The sequence below is a fragment of the Octodon degus genome, unplaced genomic scaffold, assembly GCF_000260255.1.
Source record: "Octodon degus isolate 3935 unplaced genomic scaffold, OctDeg1.0 scaffold00071, whole genome shotgun sequence".
NCBI lineage: Eukaryota > Metazoa > Chordata > Mammalia > Rodentia > Octodontidae > Octodon > Octodon degus.
Window position 1 is genome coordinate 8,801,217 of NW_004524647.1, and position 11,149 is coordinate 8,812,365.

Consider the following 11,149-nt stretch of genomic DNA (forward strand, 5'->3'; position numbering starts at 1 on the left):
TGGAAATGTTTCTCACTTTCCAGGGTATGTTCTCAGGAGTGGAATTTCTGGGTCATATGGAAACTCTGATTACTTCTTAAAGACATTCTCCTTGATGCGAAAATAATTGGTCAAAGTCCATAGGTATCTTTGAGGATGTTTTTATACATAGTGCCAAATTACAACCCAGAAAACTGGACCAATTCTTGCTCCCCAGCAGTGTAGCAGGAGTTTACCTGTGTTTGGGCTCCAGAGAGTCTTACGTGGTCTGACCCACAGTCACTGGTCTCCATCAGGACCTGTGGAGCACACAGAGCACCCACTTCTTTTCCAGACTAAAACTCCTAAGACTCAGAAGACCTAGGCTTTCTCCCAGGCCTCTGCTTGCCAGGTAGGCATGCAACCTTGGGCAAGTTATTTCCAGCTTTGCTAGAGGCAGATAAAACTCTGCTGCTTCACGCTGTTGTCCTGGAGGACCCAATGTGGGCACACTCACAAGTAAGTCTTGTTTGGGGCATCACCTTTTGGTCTTGACAGATGTCGCTGAGTATCCAATCCCTGGGCTAGAGACAAGATTCTGCCACACAAGAAATGCAAAACCCCAAGTTAGGCCGGTTGTTGTGCAGACTAAGTTTATCAGATGCCTTCTCAATTCCCAGGGAGTTGTGCATGTCTGCTGAAGAAGGCCTGAGTTCTACTTGGCTTCTTTTGACTAAACACAGAGGCTTATCCGAGAGATGATGATATTTAATTAAATACAGTTAGCTACTAGACGATTTGTTTGATTCAGTGCCTTACACATGTTAATCTTCATAGCAATCTTCCAGGTAGGTTTTGCCCCCATTTTATGGATGAAAAAACTGAGATTAAGTGAAGTGAATGAATTTGCCTAAAGCCATGAAGCTAGCAAGCTGATGACATCAGGGTGTGTGTGACCTAAAAGCCTGCACCTAGGGCTATCTGGCTATGCAAACAAGTGACACCAGAGGCCAGATGTGCCTCTGAACAAGAAAGGCCCATGCCTAACACTGGTTCTACTGGCCACTGTGGAGGAGGAGCTGCCACCTGCTAAGGTCTTCTGTTCCTGCACAGGTGGGTGTGGGCTGGCCCTCATGCCTGAGTGTTCCTCCCACAGCCCTGGGCTATTGGAGTCTCATTTGTTTACTCTGGCTTCTCTCCTTCCCTTTTCCCCTGCAAAGCCTTTTGTATAATGGATTTTCTCTTCCAGTTCAATTTAAGAATTTTGCAGTCACAGAGGGCCTGGGGGTTGCTCTCTGGGTGCTTGTTTTTGTCGACAGGAAGCATTTCTTATGAATATTTCCAACAGAAGTGTATCAAAGAGCAGGCCAGATGTGCTGTCAGGGAATTGCACAGATCTGGAGGCATATGGGGTTATGTGAGTTTCGCCTGCAGCCATGAGTCCACTGGCTCTTGCCTTTGAAGGGTGGGTTGTAAGGAGCAGTGGGTAGCCAGTGGTCAGCAGCCTTTTAGTGTGGGACAGAAAGGACAGCTCCCAGGGGAGGAGGCTAAGGACAAACCACAGCAGTACAGAAGTGAGAAATGCAGGCTAATGAAAAGCCACTGCAATCGAATTCCCAGGAGCCCAGCACGTCACTGTCTAAGGAGAATAGCTGAAGGACAGTACTGGCCAGTGGATGGGTGGCCAGGTCACTGAGAGAAGACAGCCAGCTAGGAAAAGGCACTGGTGGGCTCATCTGCTAGAGGGCTTTTTGCAAGATAGAGATGTCAAGGCAATAGTAACTTTGGGCATCCCAGGGGACAGAATGAAGCTTGTGCAATCAGGAAGGCAAAGCAGCATGTACCACACACCGACACACAAATGCTTCTCTCTGCCACTAAGCTTTCTCCACAGTGTGATGACCAAGACTGGTTTTTGTTTGCCTACAGTGTCTTACCTGTTAGATGACTTCCTATCTTCTGCTTAACACCATCCTAAAGATGTGACTCAAAGTGTAATTAAGCCTGTGACAGAATTTTTGCTCTTAAGAAACACGTGCACAGAATGCGATATGTAAAGTAGAAAACAGCATAGAGCTCCACACCCTCAGTTGTAAGATTGTAGAGTTAAAACTAACAGCACAAGGGGTTTAGAAGTAGGAGAAACTAATGGCTGGTTAGTTCAGCTGGGAAAGCATGATGACAATAAAAGGAGGAGAAAAATCTCAGCACGGAGAGTTCTGATCATGGCAATCAGCTAAGGCTTCCTGAAGGTTCTGAGACCTGCCTGAATCCTTAAGCCAGGGGTTTAGAAGAGGCTAGATGGGGGACAACGTGACCCAAGGCAGTGCTGAACACAGGGCTAGCTCTCTGTGCTGTGCATTATTCCCATGCTGGTGTGCTCTCACCTCAACGGCCAGCAGAAATTTCCAAGCCAGTGAGGGAGTGGAAATGTGTGTTCTAGAAAGATCGCTATGCTTACAATCCAATGCAAATATATAACGAATACCGCTTCTTAAATGGTGACTATGTGCTGGTAAACCATATGCAAATTTCCTTATTTAGTTTTTTTGCAACAAATTTATAAGAATATCACTTTAATGCCCACTTTCTGTATTAAAAACTTTCTATGTTAGAGAACATACCTAAGATCACAGCATAATGGCAGAGACAGAATTCTGGGCCTGTGGACTGCAGAGTTGTGGCCACTCCACTGGGTTTATGGCTCCCTGTATGGCCAGCTGGACCTTCCCCAAGACCAAGCTAGTGCAAACCAGCAAGGGTAGATTCTTTTCCCCCCAGCCAGTCACCACAAGGTTCAATGCTACTTGAACACTGGCTGTTTTTGATCCTTCCTCAACCAGAGCCACTCCTACCTCCATGAAACCCTCCTTAAGCAGGGTACAAATCTTTACCAGTTCCTATCTTTGTGCAAGGTACCCCACTAAGCAGTAGGGAAGGACAAGACAAAATCCTGCACTCACAGAGTTTGTATCTCGTGCCTAATTCCAAGTCGTAGTACAGATCTCTAGGATGCTGTTGGCGTGGTCCCGTTTCCTGATCTCCTCCCCTATGCCATGCACATTCATGGACCAGAATAGATCTGAGAAGCGCTCTAGAAGGACTTTCGGTGCTGTGACCATCTCTCACTATCCTACAGATCAGCCCACTAAAGGACTGGCAAAGCCCATGATTTCATTGCACTCAGTTAACAAAAACCACTTGATGAGCTCACAGGCGCAGGGTCACGGAGCTCAAAAGAGGTGGACTTGAATCCCAGCTCCGAGCCACCCAGAGCAGCTTGTCTAGGTAATGTCATCACCCTGCCCAGCTTCTGGCTCTCAGTATGTGGCCATAGGTTAAAGACATTCACTCCTTACCGTGCTCTGAGCTCCTAATGTCATAGATTCCAAGATATACCTTTTCATATTTAAAAATCTAAAGTAACAATGTTTTTAACAATTGAAAATATCTTTAAATTACCTTTGACTGTGTTTGTCTGAGAATATGAATGGAAGAGAGAGAAGGGCACAAGGAATCCTCTGCGGGTGATGCCTCTACTCATTCTTATTTTTAGTGATAGTTTCACTGTGTTTCTTAGGTGGAAACTTACCAAATGGTCAGCTTTGTATTTGAGGAGTTTATTATATGTCAGTTATATTTCAACAAAGCTTTTACAAAAATAAATTCAAGGTAAGGGCTCCTTACTCGAAGAAGAAAAAGAATGAGGAGGAGAAGAAAAAGCAGGTGTGATGGATGGTATATTTCACACACCCAGCATGGCAAAGGGCACTTCCTCATCTACAGCAGAGAGAACTTTTTCCTTTTCCAGAGCCCCTCTCCCCCAGGAAAACCTGGACATCATGCCACAGAGAGGTTTGACACCACACAGTGTCCCAGTGCTATTTCACACTCACTCAGCTCATTCTCATTCTGTCTGTCCTTACAGACAGGTATAAGCTGGGCCTGCTGGATTTGCTACTAGCAGATAAGGAAGTGGAACCAGAGGGAAAAAATCTCATAAATGATCGCGTCATTTGCTGAGTCAGGGGAGAAAAATCTGACCTTCTTCCTTCTCCAACTGCCTGAGGACAAGCCCAGGCCTGACTTCCGAGGTCCAGAAATGCTCCACGGAGAATCAGTTCCCCTGTCCAAATACCTACAACCCCGTAGAGCACACAGGCCTCCTCCTGCAGCTAACGTGTCTAGCAGGGAAACTTTTCTTTGTTGGTTCTCTCTCTGGTTTCTTTCAGCCCAGCTGGCCTCAGTTATACGAGACCGTGGCATTGGCGCCATGGGTTCTGGAAGGGAGAATTCTGACCAAGAGCATCATTCCTTGTGCTGGAGGAAGGAACCAATGGTGTTGGATTAGCTCCGGAAACAAGACTGCTATGTTCCATCTTACAGGGTACACACTGCACAAGTGTGCAGTCACACGATGACCTGCCTGGGAGGTCACGGTAACCCTCATGGGACAAACAAGTCATAATATAGATCTCTCTGTACTGTACACAAAAGACTTCAAAACAAGCAGATTTCTCTGTAGCCAGAGCTAAGGATGACAGTGTGTGACAACTGGCTAAGCCTGGCATGAGAAGCAAGTGACCCTGATTCTAGGCCCAGCTCAAGAAGAACTCACTGTTTGACCTTTGGCAGGAGACTTAGTGGCACCACTCCCAACAATATAAATCACATGGAAATGCTATAGAAGTGCAGTACCTGTAACTGAAGTGCTGTGTGTCATTGTTTTAAAAAGTGGCTAACCTTGGCATTGTTACAGCTCTCTGGGAGGCTGAGGCAGAAGAATCAATTTTAAGCTCAGCCAGGACAACAGAGCAATGTGATGAGACCTTACCTTAAAAATATTTTTTAAAGGCTAGGGATGTAGCTCAGTGTGATGGCCCCAATTTTAGTCACTGCGACTACTACTACTCCCACACACACACACACACACACACACACACACACACACGCTTTAACTTGGGTAAAGATCACAAAAGACCCTTTGAAGGGGCCATTCTCCCATTCCCTGATGGAACTGAGAGTTAGACAGTGGAGGATGCACATGTGGAGGAGGGGCAAGGTAGGCTCAGCTGCACCCAAACAGCTCTGGGCACACGGAAGCAAATGCACACCCTTCTGCTACGTCTGGTCTGTTTTTTGTTCCATCTCAGCCAGAACAAAGAGCCTTTTTGTGCACTTAATGAGGCCTGACTTAGCAACCTGTTCAGTCTTCTTCTTCTGTGTGAGAAAAAAAAAGGTACCTCTCCATCTGGGTCTGCTGAGATCCTTTGAAGGGTTTGCAGTTATGGGTTAGGCAAATAAGACCCTGGCTGGCAGCACTCTGGCAAGCCAGCTTCCTGGAAGACTTCCCCGAGGCCTGGTCTGCATGTGGACTGAGGAGGGTGCAGGTGGGAAAGGCCGGTGTGGAATGGGAAGGACAGAAAAGCACTGTGTGCAGGCACCATGCCCAGCACTTACAGAGCAGGTATTATTGACGGCCCCCAAATGCCAAGGAGGCCCTGCACACGGAACCGAGCCCTGCAATCTAGAAGCTGAGCTGACCTACATTTGCTCATCAGATCCTCCAGCCAAGGGGATAAAGACCATGTCCAGCCTCTGAATCAGGAAACGGAGAAGGGCTGAGACCAAGGATGGTGCCTGAGGTCACAAGTCTGATCTAAAAGCCTTTGCCCCTCCCATCAGGCTCCCTCTACTCCCCAGAGAGCTTCCAGGCTCAGCTCAACCCCACCCCCAGCTCCAATCTTCCAATAGGCAGTTTATTAGCCATGCCTGAAGTCATAATCTAATTACTAGAGAGGCAGGGTGTCACCTCCCCACCCCTACCCCACACCCCACTACACACACACACACCAAGGACAGGAGCCAGTCAGCGCAAATTCCAACTCTGCTCAGTCTGCACACATACAGCTCCACAACCTCACTCCAATTCCACAAAAAGCTGCAGGTTCCACTCAAGTGGAGATAGAGTGAGCTCAGGGCCCTGCTCTTTGCCCCACCCCACTCAGAAACACACAGGCAGGCAAACACCCCCCCACACCCCCCACACACCCCCCACACACCCACACACACCCCCACACCCCCACACACACCACACAGATATGTATGCACATGCAATACACACAGGGAGTTAGCATACACAAGCACCTCCCAGGGGTGGAGAGAACCATCTGAGAGTGATGTCTCACCCTGTTCCCAACTCCCATTTCACTGAGTGTGACTAATGAAGGTGGGTGTCAGGGAGGAGGAATGAAGTCAGTTTAATGCACCTTCCTATCGGTAAATTTCCCAGAAATAAGGGGGAGAGAAGAAAGATCAGTGTATGCTCAAGGCAGTGACTTGTGGCTTTCCCTTGTAGGAGGGAATCTTTGGCAGTGGGGAGCTGTCAACCACACCACCCTGTCCCGAGCACACCAATTTCATGCTGTTCTAAATACACACACACACACACACACACACAACATTCACTCACACACTCACATACACACACATTCACACACATTCACACACACACACACATTCACACACTCACACACACAGCAGCACTGCTTTACTGGCTTCCGTATGCCTTAATGCCGAACAGACAATGACCACACTGTCATCATTACGTCAACAGATACTACGCATTGTGCTAAGCTCTTCCTATGAAAAAATAAAATTTCCACTGAATTCTTGTGACAACTCAAAAAAATTTTTAAAAGAATTACATTTCACAGAGTTTCACGGAACAAACCACAGCTGGCTGATCAGCCAGCCAATAGTGTCAGAAGAGGCTCAGAGAACCCTGCTGGACACTGTGAACAGGAAGTAGACATAAACCAGAAACAGAAGCAAAGCACGGGAAGCAGACGCAAGGCCCAGAAAGAGCTTGCTTGGCTACAGCCCTGCATTTGCCTTATTTGATCATGGCACATCAGAGGCCTCCTGTGTGGGCTCAAGCTTGGCTTCTTTGATTAGCTGAGGCTCAGCCGCTGTTAGAAAAGTTATCTAGCTAGGCTTTCAGTACACTTACTACTAAGTTAGGTTGCAGCTCCTTAGGTGGATGTTTAAAGAATGGAGATGTGCTCAGGCCCAATTTAGTTTAAATTAGCAGTGCCGTTATTCCCATTTTCTAGGTGAAGTCAAGGCTCCAAGCTTGAGCAACCCTTCCAGGCTCCCACATCTAGGAGGTAGCCTAGAGTCAGGCCAAGAGCAGCTCCGCCTGGCTGAAAAACCCACACTCTACCCTGCCCTTTTGGTGGCTCTCATAATGGCTGAGCCCTCCTGCTACCTGCTCACCTGCGCCTAAGTGATAATGCTCTCAGTTCCTCCCTGTCTGGGCCAAAGCAGACAGAGCCTTTCCCTGCCCCACTGCCCTCACTCCCACTTCTGCTCTGGTTCCTGTAGCTTCTTGCTGGGACCTCACCATTTTGCCCAGCAGGGATGAAGCCAGAGTGGGAGACAGGAAGACCTCATTACTTACTTCCTGGCTAACTCCTGATTTCCCAGGCAACTTCCTTTGAGAACCTGCAGGCAGTTGTGGGTTAATAAATGGAGGGGACAGTAATTAGCCAAATAACACCATTCTCCAAGAAGCCTGGGAATGTGTGACCTCAGGTGACCAAAGAGACTTTGAAGATGGGATTGTGTGAAGGACATAGGGGTGGATCTCAGATGCCCACAAGGATTCTTATAAGAAGCAGGCAGGGACAGTCAGTGGCAGGAACCAGTGGGAGGAGGAGAAGTGTGAAGAAGCCAGCAGCCCCTGGAAGCCAAGCAAGGCAAGGAGACAGATTCTCCCTGAGGTCTTCAGAAGCAACCACCCCTGCCTGCATAGTGGTCAGGCTTCTGAGCTCTGGACTGTAAGAGGGTACACCGGTATTGTTTTGGGTCACTAGATTTATGGTCATTTGTTATAGCAGCCACAGCAAATGAATCCAGATAGAAAACTTGAAAAGCAGAATACACTCAGCAGGTGTATAGAACTGTAAGTTAGGGCGACCATAGCAAAAATAGATGGGACGGCTTAAGTAGCAAAGTTTTTTTTTTGCCACAGTTCTAGAGCCCAGAGTTCCACGATCAAGGGCTGGCAGCTTTGGGCCCACTGGAAGTCTCTCTTTTTGACTTTCAGGCAACCACCCTCTTGCTACCTCCTCTTATGACTGTCCTTTTGTGCTTGGAGTCTCTCTTTAGGTGTCCTGACCTCTTTATAGAGGGACACCAGCGGAACTGGACTGGGGTCTGTCCAGTTACCTTCACAAAGACCCTGTCTTCAAATACTAAGCCCATCATGCTAGCCTTGCTCCATGCCCGTCTTGTTTCCAGGAGGTTCTCCCTGCTATTTCAATAGCTTCTGGTCCTCCTGAGGGGCCCAGCTTGAGCCTATGCAGCTGCAGCCAGGTAGAAGTGGTTGGGGCTTGCCCAAAGAACAGGTAGAAACAAGCAGAGAGATGGTTACTTGCAGAAGGAACTGAGGATCCCGTGGAACTAGACTCACCCTCCAAAGCATAAGGATGCAGGGGCTTGGCAAACCTGCCTGGCTGGGGGTAACTCACTTAGATGGCTCTTCTAGGCAGAAGCAATATCAGGCAATTAGCTCTGTCTCACCACAGAAGGAACACAAGCTGCCCTGAAGAAGCTCATAGAGTGAGACCTGAGCCTGTGTGGGTAACTGCCCAGGCTTTGCACCCTAGTGAGATGGCTGCAGTGACATTAGCCAGGCAGAAACAGTCCAGAGAGGTGAGAATACACATATCCGTGGTCACCCTGGACTCTGCAGCTCCAGGAGAGCTGTCTCCCCACTGCTTCAGTCACCTAATACTACGCAGGTTCCCTGGTATATATTGGGTCCCAGACTTAATTTCCAGGTCAGCTAAGTGACTCACGATGTCCTCAGAGTCCCATCACCTCCTGGCCACCTCCCTACCTCCTACACACACATGTCCGGTCATCACAGACCTCCTCCGTCCTCATGCCAACCCAGCTCTCTCTCTCCTCTCCCCAAACCTCCTCCCAGAAGGAGGAGGAGCTGCAGCGCAGGAGTCGAAGTTCAGACAACGGACAAAGTCACACCAATTCAATCAAGCAGACTTCATGCAAGTACTTGTATAGGCACAAAATTGTTCACTTACACTGGACATCATGACTTCTATTAATCCAAGCTACTCCAGAGGCTGAGGCTGGAAGATCACAAGTTTGAGGCCAGCTTAGGGCAACTAGTGGGATGCGGTCTCGAAATAAAACATAAAAAGGGCTGGGGATGAAATTCAGTGGTAGAATGCCATTAACTCCTAATCCCTAGTCCCACCCATCCTCAATTTCTAACTTGTGACTGAAAAGGTTTAAAAAAAAAACAACAACAAGGCATCACCCCCAAGGCTAAGGTAACAAGAGGAAGAGGATAAGATTATTAGAAGTTGGAAACTTGGCAGAAGTGGCATAGGCCTCCAGCTTGGGAAAAGTGGCCCTAGTTACCGGTATCTGAAATGTAGAACAAGGAAGCTGCTTGTCTGAGGGTCTGCAAAATGAATTTGGCCACAGGTGCCAGGGAAAGTAGTGTGGCTGGGGGCACTCACAGGAACAGGGACAGAAAAAGCCCAGGATCTGTTTTTTGCTTTTTTCTTTTCAATCTCAGGATGTGTAAGTATCTGTATACAGGGAACTTACAGCGTCTCTAAAATGACCAACAGAAGCAGCCCACAGGAGACCGCTAAACTGGCTGGTTCCTGCGGCTCACCCCTCTTCCATGAACTTCTCAGCACACCAACCTCATTCCTGAGACCATGTAAGGACAGGATGCTCCCTAACATCCCTCTACCTACCTTGCTGAGATCTCTGTCCAAAACAATGGCTATAGAAATCCTCAAAGAAGTTATAGTTCATTGGACACTGCACTCAAGCCCTCTGCCTCACTGATTCTGAATCTTTCCACGGACTCTTCACAAATACCTGACTTATATTCATGGTGAAAGAACACCATCCTGCTCTGTCTCCTTAATCCTATGTCTGCACAGGAGCTTTCCCTGACCACCTGCAGTCTGTCAGCCTGGACTCCATTATTTAGAGCTAGGGCACAAAAGGTGGGGTTGTCCATAGGATAATAAGAGGCTTTAAATGTAATGATCAAAGTCAATTCCTCAAGAAGTCTTGAGACAGACTATCTGTTTAGCTGCTGGTGTTTAATGAAGGATTCTAGGAGACAAACAGGAACTCTCATTCTGTTTTGTTTTTTGTTTTTGGTGGAACTGGGGATTGAACTCAGGCCCTTGTGCTTGCCAGGCAAGCATTTATTCTACTGAGCTATCTCCCCAGCCCCCAGGAACTCCCATTCTGATCCACACATCTGTGGAACAGGTAGAGTTCACCCTACTCCTGAGATCAGCCATTGGTGCAAGATCACTCAGCTTGGTTACTGCACAGCTCAAAGCCCTGATCAACCAGCCAAGGATGGGCTTTAGGACCATAGTCAGAGGCAGCTATTATGGTTTGTGTCTAGATGTTCCCCAAAACCTCATGCAGTTGTAGAGATTTTTTGGAGAGGGCTGAGTCTGGGGTGTGATTTATTTGTAGAGCAATGCAGGGATTAAGGGTGCTAGGATTAAGCATAGGTGATTGCTGAATCAGTCCATGGACTGGACTGGCACTGCCCTAATCCCAGTAGACTGGACACAGTATAAGGGACAAAAAGAGGACTGCTTTCTCCTCCTCTCATTGCTTTGAGTGTCTTTTTTCTCTTTTTCTTTGTTTAATTTTTTTATTTAAAGACAAGAAAAACCTGATAAAAACAATGGCATAGGGGGCCGGGGATATAGCTCAGTGGCATAAGGCCTGTCTGGCAAGCACAGCATCCCAAGTTCAATCCCTAGTACTGCAAAAAAGAAAGAAAGAAAAAAAAGAAAGAAAGAAAGAAAGAAAGAAACAAAACAACAACAATAAAAACAATGGTATAAAATTTCAAAACAAGATTGTGAGAGAGTAATAATGATTAGTACACTGGATATTGTTATCTTCAAAGTAGTTGCTCAGGTTATAAGATATAGGCATGAAAAATTGATTAAACAATATAGGAACAAACTTTCTTTTCAATGAACTAATAGCATGGAGAGTAGATGCTGGCACTTCACCTCCTGTTTCTGAGCCCCTGAATTGCCCTTAGGCTGAGCCAACCAGAAACCAGAGCGCAGGGTCACTGCCTATGCAGACCAGTATCCTG